General features: G+C 37.8%; 1 protein-coding gene across 8 annotated transcripts in view; it reads right to left on the minus strand.

Moving 5' to 3' along the window:
* The window catches only part of PAG1 (phosphoprotein membrane anchor with glycosphingolipid microdomains 1), a 238,446-nt gene that overhangs the window by 49,930 nt on the left and 167,131 nt on the right, over positions 1-21,385 (minus strand). For 4 of the 8 annotated variants that reach the window (XM_069100177.1, XM_069100176.1, XM_069100173.1 and 1 more), the window contains one exon: positions 8,548-8,678. The exons of the other annotated variants lie outside the window; for them this stretch is intronic. The gene's annotated coding sequence lies outside the window, so the exon portion shown is untranslated. The remainder of the gene's footprint in view (positions 1-8,547; positions 8,679-21,385) is intronic. 8 annotated transcript variants of the gene reach the window in all.

Below are 21,385 nucleotides of genomic sequence, written 5' to 3' on the forward strand. Positions count from 1 at the left end.
ATAGTTAAAAAGCCATCTCTCTGCCAAAAAGCTAAAACTTTTCATGTCCAAATATCTTAATTTGTTGTTCAGTTGTTTTTTTAGTAGTAACTGACTCTTTGTTAACCCCATTTAGGGTTTTCTTGGCAAAGATACTGGAGTGGTTTGTCATTTTCTTCTCTAGTTCATTTTACAGATGATGAAACTGAGGCAAAGAGGTTTGACTTGCCCCAGGTCACATAGCTATAAGTGTCTGAAGACAGATTTGAACGAAGGAAGATGAGTCTTCCTGTCTCCAGGGTAGATGCTCTATCCACTGTGCCACCTACCTGCCCCAAGTATTTTAACAGTTATGGGTATTTTTAAAAGACAAAGCAAGCTGACAATTTAAAAAAATTGAACATTTTTTGGTTATCATATTGTGTGAGGACTTGATTTAGAAATATTTGGGTTGCTCACTCTATGACACATAGTTTTTAGATAATATTAGAATTTAAGCATAATTGCTAAATAAAACAAAGAGTGTATACACACACATACATTCTGGTTTTAAGATAAGGATCAAAAACCTCACTACTGAAATTTTGCTTCAGAAAGTCAAGCAACAATTTGCAGGAATCAATTGACTGGTTGACAGAAAGTAAGTCCCACCTCAATCTAGTCATCTCTAACTGCTAATATTATGTGGTCACCTGAAGGGCTTATAGCAGAAGCTTAAAATGGAAGAAGAAAAAGCATTTTCCTCCCAAGAGATTTCTATTAGGCTCAATTTTTCTAGGTGAAACATTATCCCTTGTATTTGGATACTTGGGGCTAAAGACAAAAAACAAACAACCCCCCCCCCCAAAAAACTTTAAACATTAGCTTTTTATCTGTAAAGAGTATTAGAGAGAGTAACAATAGATGAGGCAGTTCAGTTTTTCCACACAGGTCTTTGAATCAACATGACTGTTTTCTTTTAAGGGCCTATAAATTATGTAATTGAACAACCTTCTGTGCTAAAACTGAGTTCAGTTTTCAATGATTATGTCTTGTGGTTGTTAACTCTTGTCCTCTTGTTTCCTAGCAATGAAGAACAGAATCTTTCACTGCTTATACTGTATGTGTGTGTGAAAATACATATGTATATATGCATATAATTCCACAGATATATGCATACACACATGTATCTATTTACCATAACCTTTATTGTTTTGCTGGAGATTAATTTCCTTTGACCTTGGAAACAGGATAAAAGAAGAATCCACAGCACTTCAGTGGGGTGAATGAGCTTGTAGCCTGTACAGCTGTAGAGGCAAGCACCCCAAGCACGTCCTCAGGGTTTGCTGCCCATACAGGTTCTTGGATCTGCTTTGTTAAAGGGAAGCAACTCAAAATGGGTTAACAAGCTTACTTTAATCAGTCAGACATATATCGTTTACCTTGTTCAGGGGAAAAAGGTCAGTACCCCGAACTTCAAAGTATACAGGCAGAATTATCAAGACAGAAACAGATCAAGTAGACAGATTTCCAAACTGTCCAACCATTACATCCATACCCAGTCAACATCTGGGTTTCCACATCTGGGTTTTTCAAAGCCGGGGGACTCTCAACAACGGCTTCCCAGAATTCAGATCAAATCACAGAACACTTCTCAAAGTGAGTCCCAAAACAAAGCTACACATCAGGGCTTATATAGCCTTCTCCTGGCTCAGAGAATGTAACAACCTTATTGACTCACTGGCCAATCAAGAAGTATCTACTGAAAAACAAGCCTCCCTCCCCAGGCTTCAGGTGCATTTTAGCCTAGGGGCAGGGAAGATCTTCCAAATTTGCATTCCCATTACAACAGCTAGAAGAGTCCCTGACTCTATGTGACATTCACACTGAAGTTTTCTTATCTGTAAAATGGGTATTTCACTTGTACTAATGCCCTAACAGTGCTGTTGTGAGAAAAGAGCTTTGTAAACCAAAAAAACTATGCAAATATGAATTAATATTATGTAAGCTCGAATCAATAAACATTAAGTGCTTATGGATACCTCCATCATACACAGTAAAGTATAGGAAATCAAGTGAAAAATACAGCTCTCATGAGCTGTTGGAAGAATTGTAAAGCAATAACCAGAGACAAGGGACTACAAAATACCTAGAGAAAAAAGCCTTCAACCGTTGTGGCTTATTGGAATAATCCCAGAGGAAAACTTTGGGCTTCTAACTGTTCTGGTTTACAGCCACTCTGCTGACTGTTGGAATGAATGTTTGATCTGCATCACTACCAGTCACTAGGGGCTATTAGTATTAATCAAGTTACCTAACAACATGATAGGTTTGGAACCAAATTAAACACTTCTTTAGAAAATAATATTGGAGTATTTCAGTAGAGTGTGGTGTGCCCAAGACAGGTTCTAAGGGTTAAAGCTCTTCTTGAGAGGCTTCTCTTGCCAAGGTGACCCAAATTTAATCAATTGATAGTACTACTACTACTGCTGCTGCTGCTGCTGCTGCTGCTGCTACTTACTACTACTATTATTATTATTTTTCTTATTTATGACTCGTCATTTTCTTTATTTGTACAAAATAGTGAATAATCATACCCTGGCTGGGAAAAAAGGGAGGTTTTAGCTTTAAACAAGTCCTTCTGTTCTGAAGGATCTATTTTGAAGGCCTGGGACCAGCAGCTTTAGCCCCAGCATCTTTGGATTTGGACTCAGCAGGCTTAGCAGCCTTAGAATAAGACTTGGCTGCTTTAGCATCAGATTTGGTGGCCTTGGGGCCAGATTTGGTAACCTTAAGATCTGACTTACTGACCTTGGAGGCAGACTTGGCAGCCTTGGGGTCAGTGGGCTTGGTAGCCTTGGGTTCAGTGGGCTTGGTAGCCTTGGGGTCTGTGGGCTTGGTAGACTTGGGGTCAGTGATTCTGGCAACCTTAGAGTCAGGCTTTGTGATCTTTACTACTATTATTATTACACACACACACACACACACATACGGTATTCTAACCTCTGAGGATATAAATATAAAAAAAATCATGCAATCTCTACTCTCAAGGAGATTCTTCTATTCTAATTTAGTTCCTAGTGGTAATATAACAAGTAGAAAGAAATATATTTGGGACAATGTAAATTCCTTGAGGGCAGGAACTCTTGTTTTTTGTTTTTTTAAATCACAGTTCTTGGCACCAAATGTTTAATTAAAAAAAAACTGTAGGATTGAATTGAAAGGGACAAGAAAGGATAATTAATAAAAACTGAGACCATGTGCCTTTTGGGAGTCTTGGGGACACACTTATTGCAGAACAGGTTTAATGATGTCTAAGGAGTCCAGTTCCCACAGACCCTGCCCTGGTGAGCTGGGCATTTTGGAAGATCTGCTTCTTTCAGGTTATTCAGGATGCTTTTCTGAGTACTCTAGTCTATCAGTCAGGAGCACTTATTAAGTGCCTACTATGTGCTAGGTGCTGTGTTAAGCACTGGATACTAATGTAGCCTAAAAGAAGTTCTGGGGTTTTAAAAAACTGTATCTTCCAACGTTTAAAATATTGGTGGGTTCTAACAGAGAGAGATAGAATTTAAGTTTTAACATACAACAAATGTGAATTTGGCATTTTTTCTTAACAGACTAGGGTTAGTGACATCCCAACAGCTGTTCTTCTTGGCTCAAATAGGCAGTGTGACTCCCATTCATAAGAAAACTTGTGGAATCTTACTGTGTTTCTAATCTTTCAAGGCCACCTCTGATAAGGAGACTTCCAGGCTCCCTACTTCGAACCCTGGCAGAAATTGGTTTCTTCCTCCTCAAATTGTTCTAGAACACTTTGTCTTGATCTCTTTTTTTATCCTATACAACATCCTATCTGGCATCATATTAATTTGTGTACTTGCACTGCTCAATTAATAGTAGCTATCATTTATGTAACTTTAAGTCTGGTTTCATATACTTACTAGTTGTATGATCCTGAGCTGTCTCTCTGTCTGGCTCATTTTCCTCAATTGTAAAATGGGAATAATAATAATCCCCATCTCCTAGGGTTGTTCTAAGGATTAAAGGAGACACATTTCAAAGAGCTTAGCATAGTGCCTGGAACACTTCAGGTGCTTTATTAGTGATTATTCACTCTTCCCTCCTCAAGGTTCAAAAAGTATTTGACACATATTATTAACAACAAACCTGTGAGATTAGTGGCAGGATTATACCTATTTGACAGAGGAGGAAACTGAGGCTGAGAGCTTAATGACTTAGCCACGGCCACATAGCTAGTATGATATAAACTCATCATCTTGACTGCAAGTCTATCCATTGAGACAACTAGATGCAATCAAACTTCAAATTCTTTAAGGCAGGAGATCTATTTTTAAATATTTGTACTCTTAGTAATTAGAATGGTGACTATAGTGGAGAAGGCAATTAATACATGTTTGCTGAATTGGAACCAGGTTATGATGATTAAAAAAGCTATGTAGTCCATTGGAAAGTACACTGCACATGGAGAAAGGATCTGGGTTTAATCCTGTCTCTGTCATTTCATTTTTCTGGGCCTCAGAATTTCCTCTTCCCTATGATGAGGGGGGTCAGACTAAATGACCTCTAAGGTTCCCTCCCCTTCTCAACTCTAAATCTCAATCCTGTGACACAGCCTTATGACGTTCAACACAGCACTTTGAACCTCTCTTCTTATACATTCCTCTAAAGCAGGAGTTTTGAACCTATGGGGTAGATTTTAGGATGTCCATCAACTTGGATGGGGGAAAAATTACCTCTAACTGAAGCTGTCATTACCCATAAGCCATTACTCTGAGAAGTGACCCTTGGGCTTCACCAGACTGCCAAGGGGATCCATGACACAAAACGGGGTCAGAACCCTTATGTTTAAACGTCTTGACTCAGCACTTTAAGAGTGAGTGACATGGGCTGGAAAGATGAGCTGGATTTTATAAACACATACAGAGAAATTCATGAGCGTAATTAGCTTCACCTGCTGCTTTGGTTCTTGAGTGTTCAGTAAACACTATTTGATTAAAACAATATCACTTAAATTGGCAGTATAGAAGCAGGAAAACTCCCTGTGCTCCCCCCATAACCACCTATAAAATGACTCTCTCTCTCTCTCTCTCTCTCTCTCTATATATATATATATATATATATATATATATATATATATATATATATAAAATACCTATAATACCTATACAATACCTATAAAAAATGACTCTAAACAAACTTTAGGGCTAGAGAACCCACAAAGTGACAGAGAGAAACAAATTTCCCACTGAAGGCAGTCCGGCAGGCCTAAAGGAAGGGGCCATCGCAGAGCACTGGGAGCAGAGCCCAGCCCAATGTAAGCCTGCAGTTTAAGCCCCAGGGCACCCCAACTGGCTGTAGCTGGAGGGACTTTGGGAGGGTGGATCACCAGCAGCTGTGGTGGTTTCCAGAATTATAAACCCATAAATGCCAAAGACAAAGTGAGAGGTCAGTGTGGACTTTGGGAACAGGGGGTCTCTGGGAGTGTGGTCGGGCCTCTGTCCCCCAGAGGGAGATGCAGCTGAGGTGTAGTGGCTGCTGCTGTGTGGCTGCTTCAGAGCTCCTGGCCTACAGATTTCAGGGGGACCAAGCAACCAGTCCGAGGAGTAATTGCTCTTGCTTTAACCTGCTTGGATCTGGATTGCTGTCTAGGGTGGAGGTCCTGGGGTGTGTGACCAGGTGCCAGAGCCAGTGGAGGCTTCTGAGAGGGCACCAAACTAATAGCTCTGGCAGCTGAGAAAACCCCAGCAATTTGGGACAAAGCTCTCCTCTTTGGAAGCAGAGTTCTACTGTGGCAAAAAGATTAAAAGTCAAGTAGTTAAGTGGCAACATGAGAAGCAAAAGAAGCAAAGCAAGCATAGCAATCTGACTTTAGATTCCTTTTTTGGGGACAAAAAAAGATCAAAGCATGGAAAAGGAGGAAGACAACAAAGTCAGAACTCCTGCACCAAAAGCTTCCAAGAAAAATATGAACTGGTTATAGGCCATAAAGGAGCTTAAGAAGGATTTTGAAAACCAAATAAGAGAAGTGGAGGGAAAATTGGGAAGAGAAATGAGAATGATGCAAGAAAATCATGAAAAGAGGTGATTGAAGATAACCTCACTGAAGATAATAACACCTTAAAAAAAACAAACTAACTCAAATGGCAAAAGAGGCTCAAAAAGACAACAAGGAGAAGAATGCCTTAAAAAGCCTAATTTGCCAGATGGAAAAAGAATCTCAAAAGCTCACTGAAGAGAATCATTCCTTTAGAATTAGACTGAAGCAAATGGAAGCTAGTAGTATTTATAAGAAATCAAGATACTAGTAAACAGAGCCAAACAAATGAAAAAATAGAAGGCAATGTGAAATATCTCATTGGAAAAACCACTGACCTGGAAAATAGATCCAGGAGGGATAATTTAAAAATTATTGGACTACCTGAAAGCCATCATCAGAAAAAGAACCTAGAAATCATCCTTCAAGAAATTCTCATGGAAAACAGCCCTGATGTTTTAGAACCAGAGGGCAAAATAGAGGTTGAAAGAATCCACTAATCACCTCTTGAAAAATATCCCAAAAAGAAAACTCCTAGGAATATTATAGCTAGGTTCTGGAATTCCCAGATCAAGGAGAAAATATTACAAGCAGCTAAGAAGAAACAATTTGAATATTGTGGAAACACATCAGGATAACACAGGATTTGGAAGCTTCTACACTGAGGGATTGAAGGGCTTGGAATATGATATTCCGGAGGTCAAAGGAGCTGGTATTAAAACCAAGAATTACCTACCCAAGAAAACTGAGTATCATGTTTCAGGGGAAAATATGTTTATAAAATGAAATAAAGGACTTTCAAGTATTCTTGATGAAAAAAACAGAGTTGAATAGAAAAATTGACATTCAGATACAAGAAGCAAGAGAAGGTAAACAGGGAAAAGAAATCATAAGGAACTTATCAAAGTTGAAGAATTTACATTCCTACATGGAAAAACAATCATTGTAACTTATGAAACTTTTCTCAGTATGAGAATAGTTGAAGGGAATATAAATGTGTGTATATCTATATATACACACATATGTATGTGTATATACATATATATGTCTATATAGGAAGGTATGTGGGTGTATGAATACATATGTGAGTATGTCTATATATATGTACAGGTATACATAGACAGAGGGCACAGGACTAATTGAATAAGAATGGATGACACTTAAAAGGTGAAATTGAGAGGGGAGAGAGGAGTATAATGAGAGGAGATGGGGAGAGACAAAATGGGGTAAATTATGTCATATACAAGAGGCAAGGGATAACTGTTACAATAGAGGGGAAGAACAGGAAGGCAAAAGGGAATGGGTCAACCTTACTCTCATTGAATTTAGCTTAGGGAGGGAGTGACATACACACTAAATAGGGTATCTCGCCCTACAGGAGAGTAGGGGGGAAGGGGATGAGAAGGGGGAAATGATGGAGGGGAGGGCAGGCTGGGGGAAGGGAAGTTAGAAGCACCCACTTTTGAAAAGGGAAAAGGTCAAAGTAGAGAACAGATTAAGTGGGGGGTGGGATAGGAGGGAGGGAAATATAGTCAGTCTTTCACAATATATCCACTATGGAAATGTTTTGCATAGCTACACATGTACAACCTATATGGAATTGCTTATCTTCCCAGTAAGGGTTGGTGACGAAGGAGGAAGGGAATAGATTTGGAATTCATAGTTGTAAAATCAAAGGTTAAAAAAATTATTATTATATTTTTTACATACAATTGGGAGATAAGATATACAGGCACTGGGGTATAGAGATCCATCTTGTCCTACTGGAAAGTCGGAGGGGGGATGGGAGAGGATATAGGAGAGAGCAGATTGAGGGAAGGCGATACAGTGGGATTGCTGTTTTGGGGTGGTGGTTAGGGGAAAGATGGGGAGAAAATTTGTAACTCAAAATCTTGTGGAAATGAATGATATAAACTAAAAATAAACATTAAATTTAATTTAAACAAAACCAAAACCAATATCACTTTAAAGTTCTAGTTTCCTCTTTTTTATTGTCATTAAAAAATAACCTTTCATTTTACAGTACTGAAAGTTCTTGGGGAGTCGGCACTTCTATTATCAGCACCTTCTCTGTAAATTATACTCTGAGAGAGGGGCCTGGAGCACTGAGGTTAAGTGACTTGCCTAGGATGACACAGCCCAGAGGCAGGATTTTAACTCCCTGGACACCTTTCGATCCATAACCCTGTGTTGCTTCCCTAAAGAATAAACTTATTTATGTACATGATTTGGAATATATTTTTTTAATTAATAGTCTCGCTCTCATAAATGTTCATATGAACTGTGTAGTACAGTTATGAATACAAGTAAAAGCTTGGCCTCTTGATGGTAATGTCTATGAAAGAAAGAAAATATATACCTTTCTCATTCTTTATAAATGAATGAACTAAAAAGCACTTGTTCAGTGCTATTTATTTGCAAAGATCTCTGCTGAGCCACATTTCTATATTTAAAGGTTTTAACTGCACATCAGATGGAAAGGTTCCATGCTTCTTAGAGTGTAGAAGCAAAGCAGATAGCTATGTACGTACCTTCTTTCATATTATTTCCAGTAACAAAATCCTATTCGTTTTTGACCCTTGAGCCATTTGACAATGCTAAAAGCTTCCTTTTTCTGATCTTCAGTGGCTGCGGCTGCTGAGGAGCCAGAGGACTGTAGCACCTGCAGAGACAGTTGGCAGGTCACATAGACACAAGGGTGGCTTCCCTGAATTATGGAAAGTGGAGGGGGAGCTGGGCTGGAAGCAGGGCCAATGGTCAGAGGAAGGCGGCACTGCTACTGCCAGAACTTGGGGGCTCAAGGTCCCTGGGTTGTATCCATTGGGGTCTGAGGGAAGGTTGGAAAAGATCACTTGATATGGAATCAGAGAACTTGAAGAATTCATATCTCAGCTATGATAACAATGACCTCAGTTTTCTCGTTTGTAAAAAAATAGGCTTGGATGAGTTGATTTCTAAGGTCTTTTAAAAAAAAAAAAAGGTCTGAATGCCCGTGGCCATAGTAATAGAATCTATATTAAATATTGAGAATAGGTCAGTGATATTGGTAATAGTACCTACTTGCCTGGAATGCACTCCCTCTCACTTCCTTAAGACTCAGATCAAGTAGCACTTTATTGTTTAAAAATTTAATTGCAGGTTTTCAATGAACAAAAATAAATTTTCTTCCTATTTCCCATTCCCTCGTTAAGAAAAAGAAAAGAAAAACAAAACCTTTGCAACAATAGCCAAGTGAAGCTATTCTTGCATTGCTATGTTCAAAACAGGTATTTCGCTCTATACCCTAAGTCTCCCCTGATACCATGCTTAATCATCAGACCCTTGCAATCATTACTAATCAGTTCTTAAATCTTTTCAAATTCAAGCACTATCTTCCTTACAAAACTTTTAGAGATCTCCCAAATGCTAATGTTCTGCTTAACTCTTTTATTTAACTACCTTGTATTTCTTCCTATTTATTCTGTACATATAGTCTATATTTTGTGTGTACATGTTAGTTTCTCTTATAGAATGTGAGCTCCTTGAAGGAATTTTTGTTGTTGTGGTCTTTATATTCACAGATCTTAGCATTGTAGGCTTTTAATAAATGTTCATTGATTGTTTCCCTAAGGAATTTTTCTGGTTAGAGTAAACATTAGTATTTGAAGTAATTTAGGCAGAAAATTGCTTGGATAGAGAGGATAAGGGACTGAAATACTAGATGACCAGGAGGTTCTTTCTACATATTTCATGATCCCATTCAATAATGAATTCAAACAAGAGATTAGTTGTGGTGTTTTCATTTAAAATGAGAATGTATCCACTTTGACCACAAGGTGTCAGCATAAGCCCACTTTCCCCTACTTCAAGTCAGCCAGGCAGGTAATAAGAGATGATTAATTCTTCTTATCCCTTACAGCTGGCATTTTAATTTCCTTCATTACTTTAAACTATCAGCAATCAAGATCCACACCAAAGAGAAGGGGTAAAAGATAAAACAAGGAAGAAGAACAAAAGAGCAGGTCAATGGCTTGACTTTCAGTGATGTACATTACAGATATAATTTGGGTCACTTTTGCAAAGCACAATCTGTTGTAGACTAGATAGAGGCATCAGAGGTAGACACCAGTACTTTATTCCTTCTGAATCAGTGTTAGGGTTGAGAATAACCATCCTTCCCTGACAACAGTTGTCTGATTCCACTTCTAATTGAACAGGATAGAAACTACCACCATCCCAGAATGACAGCTAGGGGAAGTCTAGCAGGTACAGTCACTGGTTTGGTGGCCCTAAAGGCTGAAAGCAGGGTTTCTTCAAACACCCCACGATCATTCGCAAGGGGTGGGAAATCCACACTAAAATCTCAACCCATTTACTTCAGAAAATAAGTGTAGCAGCCTGGGAAGTATACCAACTTCTCACCAGTTGCCTAGCAGTCCAGTCATTTTACAGAGGGGGCTGCCTTTGGGGGTGTTTTAGGATTCTTTTCAGTATTCTAGAACAGCTGAAATGAAATTATCTCCACCTATGGAACCTTTAATTGATGTCCAGAACTTTCATTGATTTGCTAGTAGTTTTAGCACTAGAGGAGAAATGCTCACTCCTCTCATACTGAAGGCATTAGAGACAATTTTTGGTTTTGGTTTTCCCTGCTGAATAATAACAGAAATGTATATAATCTTGCAAGGTTTATAAAGTACCTCACATACATTATCTCATTTGGTCTTCACAAAGCTGATGGAACTAAAAGTATAGTATCTGGGGATCACACAGATTTTAGAGATGGGAAAACTAAGGTTCTGTGAAATTAAATGACTTGCTCATGATCATATGAGTAAAAGTTAGAGGCAGGATTTAAACCCCAATCCTGCCTGCAAGTCCACTGCTCCCTAATCTATACTATGCTGCTGCTCCTTATATTGAAAAAAAAAGCATCATACAAATTAATGCTATTTAAGTGATTTTTTGTAACTGCATAAAAGATAGTCCAGCATACTGCCAAGACAGATGGATCAGTGTTTATTGTTATAAAGTAAACATAAACTTCACCTTTATTGCCTACTTAGAAATAATAGATTATTACCAAGATGGACCCCAAATATGGAACAGGAAGGGGTTCAAAAAAGTAATGGACAGACACTAAGATGAAATTCTCTTTTTAATTGCTATTGAAACAATTGTATGCTATTACTCTAGAAAGGGAGTGTGCATAGTGAATAGAGAGCAAACCTCAAAGGCAGGAAGAGCTGGCTGTGTGACCCTGGGCAAGTCACTTATCCCTCATGTGCTAAGCACAGGGCTGTAACTTGCATAGAAGGTGCTGAACTGCATTGGAGGAGGGAGTTTCTTCACCATGGAGTTCCCTATATTAATAATATGACTGGTCCAGTCCTCCTTATCCCTTATCACTGTAGACATAGTTTCACATTTTCTCTTGGAATATTTTTATTCTAATGAAGACAGAAAAAGGGGTCTGGAAAACACCAGGACCATGAAGATAAAATGAGAGGGAATTCAGAAGCATGATTTGCTGTTGAGGAGAAGGAAGGAGCCATGGAGTGAGGAGCAAGTCATAAATCCTCAGCTCAGTCTGTCAGTATAACCTGATTACATTTTGTACACACCATCCCAAACCTATTGATCTACTGTAGGAAAATGGGAAAGTAGATTCTTCTTGTTGTCCTCTTTAAAAATATTTCTAAACCACATCAGAGAAAGGGATTAAATTCTCTTCTCTAAATTTATTGCTTAGAAATAAGTTCATTACAAATATATTGGATCTATTTGCCATTTTGCTTTTTTTGTCTGTTTTAAAAATTAAAGGCAAGCAGCCTAGATGTATAAAGTTGCCTTATTTTTGTATTCTGACTAATTTTCCTTTCATCCTTGACTTGACAGTGGCAAATACCTTTAGCAAGTATACAACCTCCTGGTTTATGCCCTGCTTGATATTTATGATCATGAAAAGGTTTTCTCCTTTGTTAAATCATTTAAGAGATCTTAAATAATTTTGATGCATGGATGAGAGACACCTTATTAGAATAGTGCTTTTAAAGGCAGTGTTTTGCTATTCCAGATTAAATACTCTTAAAAAATAAACAAGCAAGCATAATGAGAGCCTTGTATTCATTCTCTCTCTCTCAATCTCTCTCTCTCCCCCAGCTAAACATGTGGTCTACTATGGCAGCCTGCTTGTGAAGACCTGCCTGTTTCTTACTAATAACTTTACTGATGATGTGCCTGAAGCATATCAATTTTATATTAGTGGTCAGGATGGATATTCTCTTCATCATCTTTTCTCATCACTGGTAAAGTCTGAGTCTTCTTTTTTTATACTTTCGGTGTCTTCCTTTCCTCAATAAGTCTAATGAATTGATCCTTTAGTGCCTTCAAAATTTTGTCACCTCCAGCATGACTCTCATTTCTGTATTTGGTATGGTGTTTTCTAAAGGTGTCTGCTGTTGTCATGGAGATCCATAAGAGAATTGAAGTTGAAGAGGGATTTCCCCATACGAAGCCAATTGTTCCAGATGCTCCTGTGTTCCAGTGACTTTGTGGATGTTGTATCGAGCCTTGGAACCCTACAGATCCTCCTGAAAGCACTCTGTAGTCATTCAAAAGAATGTGGATTAACCACACAGTAACAACCATGTGAACAAAGAATGTTTACTGTCTTGATTATGATGTTAGTTAGATGGACAGCCTATAGAGAGCATTCATGTGTGTGTATATGTGTGTATGAATATCTCTGACCAATTGTACAAAAAGATGATATAGACCCAGAATTAAAAAGAAGGAAAATAATGGGCTAAATCACTTTTGAGAGATTGCAAAGCTCCTTTAATGGCCCCAGACTACTCAGAAACAAAGTCCTTCTTATCACCAACAATATTCTAATAATACTGTTTTATGGATTTAAATTTTGGCATATTCCAGTATCCAAAGAACTGAAAATGAACATCCCCCAGAGCTTAACACGGTGCCTGGAGGACAATGGGTGTTTAATAAACATTTACTAACTGACTCACCCAGAGAGCAATGAAGAACAGTGAGTATGAGCTGGCAACAAGACATAACAATTAAGGACTTTCAAAGAATCAGAGTCAAGAATGTCATTAATGAAATTTATGATTGAAAGAAAGACTATGGTCTGGGCAAATACAAACTTAAGGAATCACAAGTGGTTTAGGTGCTCCATGGATATCCTCAAGAGGACAGGAGATGGGGGAAGCCCCTAGCTCACAGAGTGGAACACCTTTGGCAAACCAGAGAGACACAGGATGGGTTGGTATGAATGGATTTGTGATCAGCATAACTAAAGAGAACACCCAAATCAATGAGATCACAGATCCCTTTGTGTATCTTTAACTTGAAAGCAAAAGATTCAATTCTTTCCTCCATCCTTCCTCCTCCAACCCCTAGCACATTGTTTAGGATTTACATCACCAAAGGCATAGTAAGTTTCCATTGGAATTATGCTGTTAATGTTTTGGGGTTTGTTTGTTTTGGGTGGAGGGGGATTTTCCAGTGAGGAAATTCCCTCCAAATTCTGCAAGTAGAGTCTTGGAGACAGTAACTGAGAGGTTATAAAATTTATCTAGGGTCACAAAGTCAGTATGTGTCAAAAGTGGTCTTCCCAGGGTTGTTGTGAGGATTAAATCAGTTAACATGTGTAAAGCACTTTGCACATCTAAAGTGTTATAAAAATGTTAGATGTTATTTTTATTACTCAGACTTCACTTATTTTTTTTTTTTTTGTAAAATAGAGATCTTAATACTTGTAGTACATGCCTTACAGGGTAGTTAATGAGGCTTCATAAAAGTGGAAATGCTCTCTAGAACGTTGAGAATGTTTAAGGGTGTAACACTTTAAAAAAAATGTTGCATTAGAAAAAGTACTGAATGTCAAAACAGTTATCTCCGCTTGCTTAGTAATTATTTACATGTATTTCAATGCACAAAGGATTCACGTATTCATTTAGTTCCAGGGCAACTAAGTGGCTTAGTGGTGGGCCTGGAGTCAGGAAGACCTGAGTTCAGAGATAGCCTCAACCACTTACTAGCTGTATGACTCTGGGTAAATCACTTAACCCTCTTTGCCCCAGTTTCCTCATCTGCAAAATGAGCTGGAAAAGCACTGTAATCTGAGGTTAAGTTATTTGCCCAAGTTCATACAAGTAATAAGTAGCAAGTCTAGGGTTCAAATCCAGGGCTTTCGAATTCAAATTCAAGGCTCTTTCTCATGTTCTACAGTCTAATTTGCACATTTGGCCTGCTCCTCTATATGTCACAGTGGTGAAAGTGGCCAAACCCACAGTACTAATGGACATCAACGTGATGTTTAGTCTGTCTGGGTCCAGAGCAGAAAGGTGAGATTACATAATAGGCACAGCTATCTTTGGGGGATTTTTAGCATCTATAATGCTGTTAGCCTAATATTAACTCTTCTGCCTTAGCAAACAGATGACTTAGGACATCTTAGTGTCTTCTGGCACCAGAAAAGAAGGTTGAATATTTAGTGTCTTCTGGCTATCCACCCATAAATAACACCACTGTCCATTTATAATAACATATTAATAATGTATTACTACCACATGCTTTCCTTCAAACTAATGCTTTATAGGCATCATCACAACCTCCATGGTATTCCTGTGAAATAGGTGGGTGATTAAGTATAGGATAGTTTATTTAAACCAAATTCCTTTTAAACTATAGCATATATAAAGCACTATCCTAATCTGCTTTGCTCTTGCAGGAAGAGAAACTGAGCCACAGGGGTTAAACAGGTGTTGTTTTTCAAAATTATCAATAAAAGAATTAAATGCAGAGTGTAGGGTTTTTTTTCCCAGACAGCTCCAGAGATTTACTATTGGATATTAATGTCTCCCAACTCCCATTCATTGCCTAGAGACAAAAAATAAAACTCTTATTTTATTGCTTAATTGAACTACAGATGAACTACAAGCATTCTACTGCCTGCTACATATCAGCTAGGCTTTGAAGAACACTCAAAATAACCTTAAAGAATCTTACTTTGCCAAATTGTTTTTGGGAGAGAAAATTGACACAAAATGAAGAGACACAAATTTTTTAAAAAAGATGATGACCCAATATAAATAATGGGGAAATATCAGCCAGAGATTTCCTAATGTGTAGTAACAGTCTTATGACAAATATGCTCAGCGAGGGGGAAGCAGAAAGAGATGTTAAATGGCATAAAGGACTGGGGGTTTTTTTTGGGTGGGTGTAAGGGTTATGGGATTTAAAGCTCTCCCATGCCCCATGGACGTGCTGACATAGCAGAGCAAGAGAAAGTGAAAAGCCGAGCTAACGGTCCTGCGGTTGGCAGTTGGCGGCAGTTGCCTTTTTTTTTTTTTTTTTGAGTTGGGACTCCTGCTGAGCACTGCCAGGGGCCGGAGCTGCTGGGAGCCCGCTTCCAGGACGCTGGGTGGTTGCTGTGAGTGGGGAGAGGAGGACCTTTGCCTGAGGTAGCCTGTTCTGTTTTAAAGGCTTGAAAATGTGGGTGCTTTCTACTTTATTTACCTGTGCCAATGTCATAACTACTCTGATGGCTTTCACTTTCTGGTTTTGGGACTCAGTCTTTTGGTATCTTAATAAATTTTCTAGTTTATTTCCCCAAATGGCAAACCTGATGTATTTTGTGATGGATAATTATATCAGCATATTTGTAATCTCTATAGGCATTGTGAATATGGCATTGCTGATACAGTGGGTAGGGCTTCTAGGGCACTTATTAAGCACATCTCTATTCAGTGCCTTAAAAGAATGAAGAATGCAATTTTGGAGGTACAGCTTGGCATGGATGAATGACAGTTGATTTTGGAGTCAGAAGAACTAGGTTCAAGTCTTGTCTCTAATACGTACTTAATTAACTGAGTCTAGTCTCCCACTTTGGGACTATTCCTCTAAGTAAATTTCAATTTCATCTTGCTGCCTGGAGCTTGATAAAATGGCTAACTTGCATTCTTTCAGGTAGACTCTTATAATTACAAAAAGAAATAACTCACAGCTTTCTCCACAACAACAGATACTGATCAGATAGAAGTCTTAAATTCACCATGTGAGCAATAGATTTGTATTCCAAGAGGAGGATTTTCTTAATTCAATGGAAAAATCTGATGAGGACACACTGGTGAGATGTCTGTCAGGAAGAGTGGCCGACCCTTTAACATCAGAGTGCAGTAACAGTAATCAATTCTGATAACTTAAAAAAAAAATCAATTGGATTCCTGGCAGTTGCATATTGGCTAGAGAGAAATGAAACACACAGTTGTAGAATATAAGATGTGGAAAGGAAATTAGAGATCATCTAGTCCAATGCAAGCCTGATCAAAAACAATATCCAAATTCGACTTGAAGCCTTCCCATTACTTGGAACTCACTATCCCCTGAGGCAAGCCATTCCATTTTCAGACAACTCTTATTGGTAGAGAATATTTTCTTGTATTGAACTGAAATCTGCCTCCCACTAACTTCCACCCACTGGTTCTACCAGGCAGAACAAGTTTAACCTTGCTACACAAAACCCCGTGATGCCATGGAGAGAAGGAATGCAAGTGGATCCTAGGAGAACATTTTCTTCAGTATTTCTTAAAAATGGACAGTGGTGCAACTGGGAAATAAGATATGCAGGCACTGGGGTATAGAAATCCATCTTGCCCTACTAGAAAGTTAGGGGTGGGGATGAGGGAGGATATAAGAGAGAGCAGACTGGAGGAAGGGGTATTCAGTAGGCTCGCTATTTTGGGGTGGGGGTAGGGGAAAGATGGGGAGAAAAAATTATGGACCCTTAAAATGAAGTGTCTTGTGGATATGAATGGATCTTGTGGAAATGAATGCTGAAAACTAAAAATAAATAAATTGGAAAAAAATGTACAGTGGTGTTATTTATGGGTGGATAGACAGAAGATACTAAACATTCTTCATTCAACTTTCTTTTCTGGTGCCAGAAGACACTAAGATGTCTAAGTTCTGTCTGCTAAGGCAGATAGTTAATATTAGGATAAAGGCATGATTGTTGCTTGAAAATCCCCCAAAGATAGCGGTACCTATAATATGATCTCACCTTTCTGTTGCTGACCCAGACTAAATATCGCCATGATGTCATGAGTATTATGGGTTTGGCTACTTTCACCACAGTACCATATGGGGCAGCATGCCTAGTGTGTGAATTAGACTGAAGTGCATTGTGAAGAGCATTGGAATTGGAAGTCAGGGGCCCTGTATTTGAATCCCTGATTTGCTACTTATTACCTGTCCGAACCTGGCTAAATAACTTAACCTCAGATTACAATGCTTTCATAAATTGAGGACAACCTGAACTAAACGAATACTTGCATCCTTTGTGCACTGAAATCAACTTAAATGTAAGTAGTTACTAAACAACTGTAGATGTTTGTTTTGACAAAATGCTTTTTCTAATGAAAAATTTTTTAAAAATGTATTACCCCCTTAAGTATTTTCAACTTCTGGAGCATTTTCACTTTTACAAAGTAGTTTTCCTCATTAATTACTTTGTGAGGCAGGTACTGCAGGTATTAAATATGCTGGAAGAATGAGCAAACAAACAAACAAAAATTCCACCATAAAAAGCTATCAGGGTGACAGGGAAGTTCAAGGCACAAATCCAGAAGAAAATACCTTTAGAACCTACAAGCAAAGCCTCAAGGGAAAACACAGATTGGTTATGACTTCTTCAACTAGAAATGAAGGAAGAGTTGTTTTTTTTTAAGAGTTAAAATGGTTTTTATAAATGAAAGGAAAAAGTGGAAAAGAAATGAAAAATATTAAAAAAAAAAAAAAAGAACTGGGAAGTGAATTAACAGCTTGGAACAAGAGGTACAAAACCTTGGTGAGACAACAAACTCCCTGAAAATTACAATGTACTAAGTAGCAGCTAATGACTCTATGACACAATAAGAAATGACAAATTGAAGTCAAAAGACTGGGAAAATAGAATTTAACATACTTCACAATATAAACAGATTAAGGAGAGACAATTTATAAATCACTAGACTACTGAAAAATTTTTTAAAAGTTTAGACGGCCTATTTCAAGAAATCACCAAAGCAAAATGCCTACTACATCTTTTAGAACCAGAAAGCAAAGTAGAAATAAAGAAACCACCTGAAAGAAATCTCCTGAAATAAACCCCAAAATGAAAACACCCAGAACATCAGTCAAAATCCGGAGTTTCGATGTCATAGAAAAATACTGAAAACATTCAGAAAGATAGAACTCAAGCAGTAAGGAGCCACAGCCAAGATCACACATGATTTAGCAACCACTGCTATCAAGGAGTGGAGGACTTGGAATGATATTCCAGAAGGCAAAGGATACAGGCTTACAGCTAAGAATAATTACAATTTATCCAGCAAAACTAAGTATAATCCTACGGGGGAAAAATTAATCTTTAATGAAATAGAAGATTTCCAGGCATTCATGATGAAAAGAGCAGAGCTACATAGAAACTTGGAAATGCAAACAAAGGAAGCAAGGGAAACATAAAAAAGGCAAATATGAATAAAAAACCAAAAGGGACTAAAAATGGATTAACTTTACATTCTAATATGGAGAAATGATACAAGTGTTCTCTCTGAATGCTGTTATCATCAGGGTCAGAAAGGGAGTCTAATTAATGAGAAGACCTGGAGGTGGTTCTGTTATGTCTTGATGAAGAATGGAAGAAGAGGGCAAGTGGAATATACTTTGGAGGGAAAGGGAGAAGAGAAAAGCAAGTTGGGGGAAATAATCTCACATAATTGAGATGTGCAAGTAGAAGCTATATACAAACAAGAAGGAAGGGGTAAGGGAGTGAGTGATACTTGATCCTCACTCTCATCTCAACTGATCAAAGGAGAAAAGAATACACATACATGCAATTGGGTAGAGAAATACATTTCACTGAACATGGAAAGGGAAAGGGGAGAAGGAAGAATGGGGAATGGAGGGGGGGGGGAATAGACTGAGGAAGAAACTAGTCCTAAACAACACAAAAGCTAAGACTGTATAAAAATATCCATAGCTTTTTTTTTTTTGTGGCAGCAAGAAATTAAATACTGGGGGCATTGGGGGGGGCAGTTATCAAATGGAGAACAGATGACCAAATTTTATTATATAAATGTGATGGAACACTATTGTGCTATAAGAAAGGATGAAGGATATTTGTTTCAGAAAAACCTGGGAAGAGTTGTATGAACTGATGCAGAGAGAAGTAACCAGAACCAAGAGAATGACTTATACTATGTTCCTATTTAGTTCACTTGTCTTCCATTTTATAGATGAGAAAACTGAGGTCCAGAGAGGTTAAGTGAGTTGCTTAAAAGTCACGAATGACAGATAACAGGGAGTCTAGTCAATTGGAAATCATTTGCTAGGCAATCCTAGGTGAGATGTTCCCTGTCTATTCATCCTTGAGTGTGAGAAAGATAGAGAAGAGGGATAGGGGGAGAGGCAGAAGGATAGGGAATCATATTTCGTGCTTTTATAGTCCAAGTTCTGGCCATGCAGGCATTTCCTTCCTGTTTTTGTAAACTAACTCTTCTTTGCGGTGTTCTTAAACAAACAAACAAAAAAATTATTTTCACAGAACCAATGAATGCCTTGAGGCCAGTATGCCTCATTACATATTTATGTGCAAGCTTATAATAATCATTTAATTGTGTTACCATAATATATAGACCCCATATATGTAAATATCATGGACCATTCTTTTCTCTTGAGGAATTTCTGGAAATTTAAAATAAAACATAATTGAAAACTAGGAAAAAAAAATATGATCTCATGCTGAATAAGCAATAGAGAGGATTTATGTTTTGGGTGAGGTTTGGACTATAAGGTCCTTGAGGTTCTTTTCAAGTTTGTGAATATATGAAACTAATTCTAGAAGACAACCATGAAGAAGCATAATTTCACTTTTAAACTCAGAACCTTCCAAACATATGAAACATAATTTGATATTCCTTGATGATTTATAATTTAAGGGAAATTAGGTTTAGAATCTCAATTTTTTCTTTACTAATTACTCTCAATCTTTTATATTTGATTTTATACCACTTTCTTCACCTATTTATATTAAATCACCTCTATTGCTTATCCAGCACAAGATCATATTTCTCCTAGTTTTCCATTATGTTATATTTAAATTTTTGGATTATATCGAACTTTATTAAAATTAAACAAGTTTATAAATGACATTTAGAATGAGTTTCCCCATCCACATATTCTTTGAGCCAAATGAAGACCATTTCTACTTGAATCCCAAGAATTTAAAAAAATTAAAGTAAATTTTCCACCTTTTGTTGGATATTATATTGCATTAAAAACAGCCATTGTTCAAAATTCCTTTCATTGGATTTAGATATGACGTATGGCTGGATGCAGAAGCTAACTGGGTTTTATGTAAGAGCAATGTCCTTGGAGTGATATTGTTTCAAGCTGAGTACTGTCCTGAATATGTCTAATGAATTCAAAGATTCTTTTTCCATGTGCACAGTGGAAATGGCTGTTGTTGCAAATTTTTATTTTCAGATACATTCACACAGCCTTGGGGTCACCAAAAGGGCTCACCCACTAACATGAGGTCAGGAAGATCAGGATGACCACTCCCTACCCCCAAATATATTTTCTATCTTACTGATGCTAAGAAATTAAAGAATCTTAAGAGATAATGAAAATCCCTCTTTTTTCTGTATGTGAGGATAGTGAGACAGAGAATTTAAGTGACTTGCCCAAGCAACTAATCCATCAACAAACATTTATTAATCACCCTTGCTCATAGGACTGGTTGAACCCCTCATTTTATAGATGAGGAAACTGAGGCCCAGGGGAGCTAATTTACTTGTCCATATGCATTAAGCCCTATGCTAGGTGCTGGAGATACAAAAGAAAGTCATTCTTATTCTCCTGGAGGTTTACATTCTATCATCCTGGGATCTGAACTCCAGTGCTCTCTCCTCTAAAGAGCTGTCTCTCTTTTTGTCTCACATGGTTATACTGCTTAATAACTAATAATTTGCCTAAACTTAGAACTGTAGACTCAGACTTTTGTGGCTGGAAGTCACCTAGTCTAGCCTATTCATTTAGCCTCAGAGATAGGTAGGTTGTTATTGTTTTGAGTTTGTTTAAAGATTAACTGAACATTTATAGATTTTCCTATGGAAAAAAGAATATCAGACACATAACACACAACTGTCCCTTCCCCCTTCCCACTATTCCCTCTTTCTGAATCTGGCCCTTCAAAAAATGCCACATAGCAATACTAAAGAAAAAAACAACACCCACACCATTGATATTAATTTGATTTTCAATCAATAAGCATTTTTTAAGCATCTACAATGTGTCAGGCACTGTACTAGACCCTAGCTAGGG

The sequence above is a fragment of the Petaurus breviceps genome, unplaced genomic scaffold (genome assembly GCF_028583685.1).
Source record: "Petaurus breviceps papuanus isolate PSGF00001 unplaced genomic scaffold, PetGlider_PUasm1.0 38, whole genome shotgun sequence".
Lineage (NCBI taxonomy): Eukaryota > Metazoa > Chordata > Mammalia > Diprotodontia > Petauridae > Petaurus > Petaurus breviceps.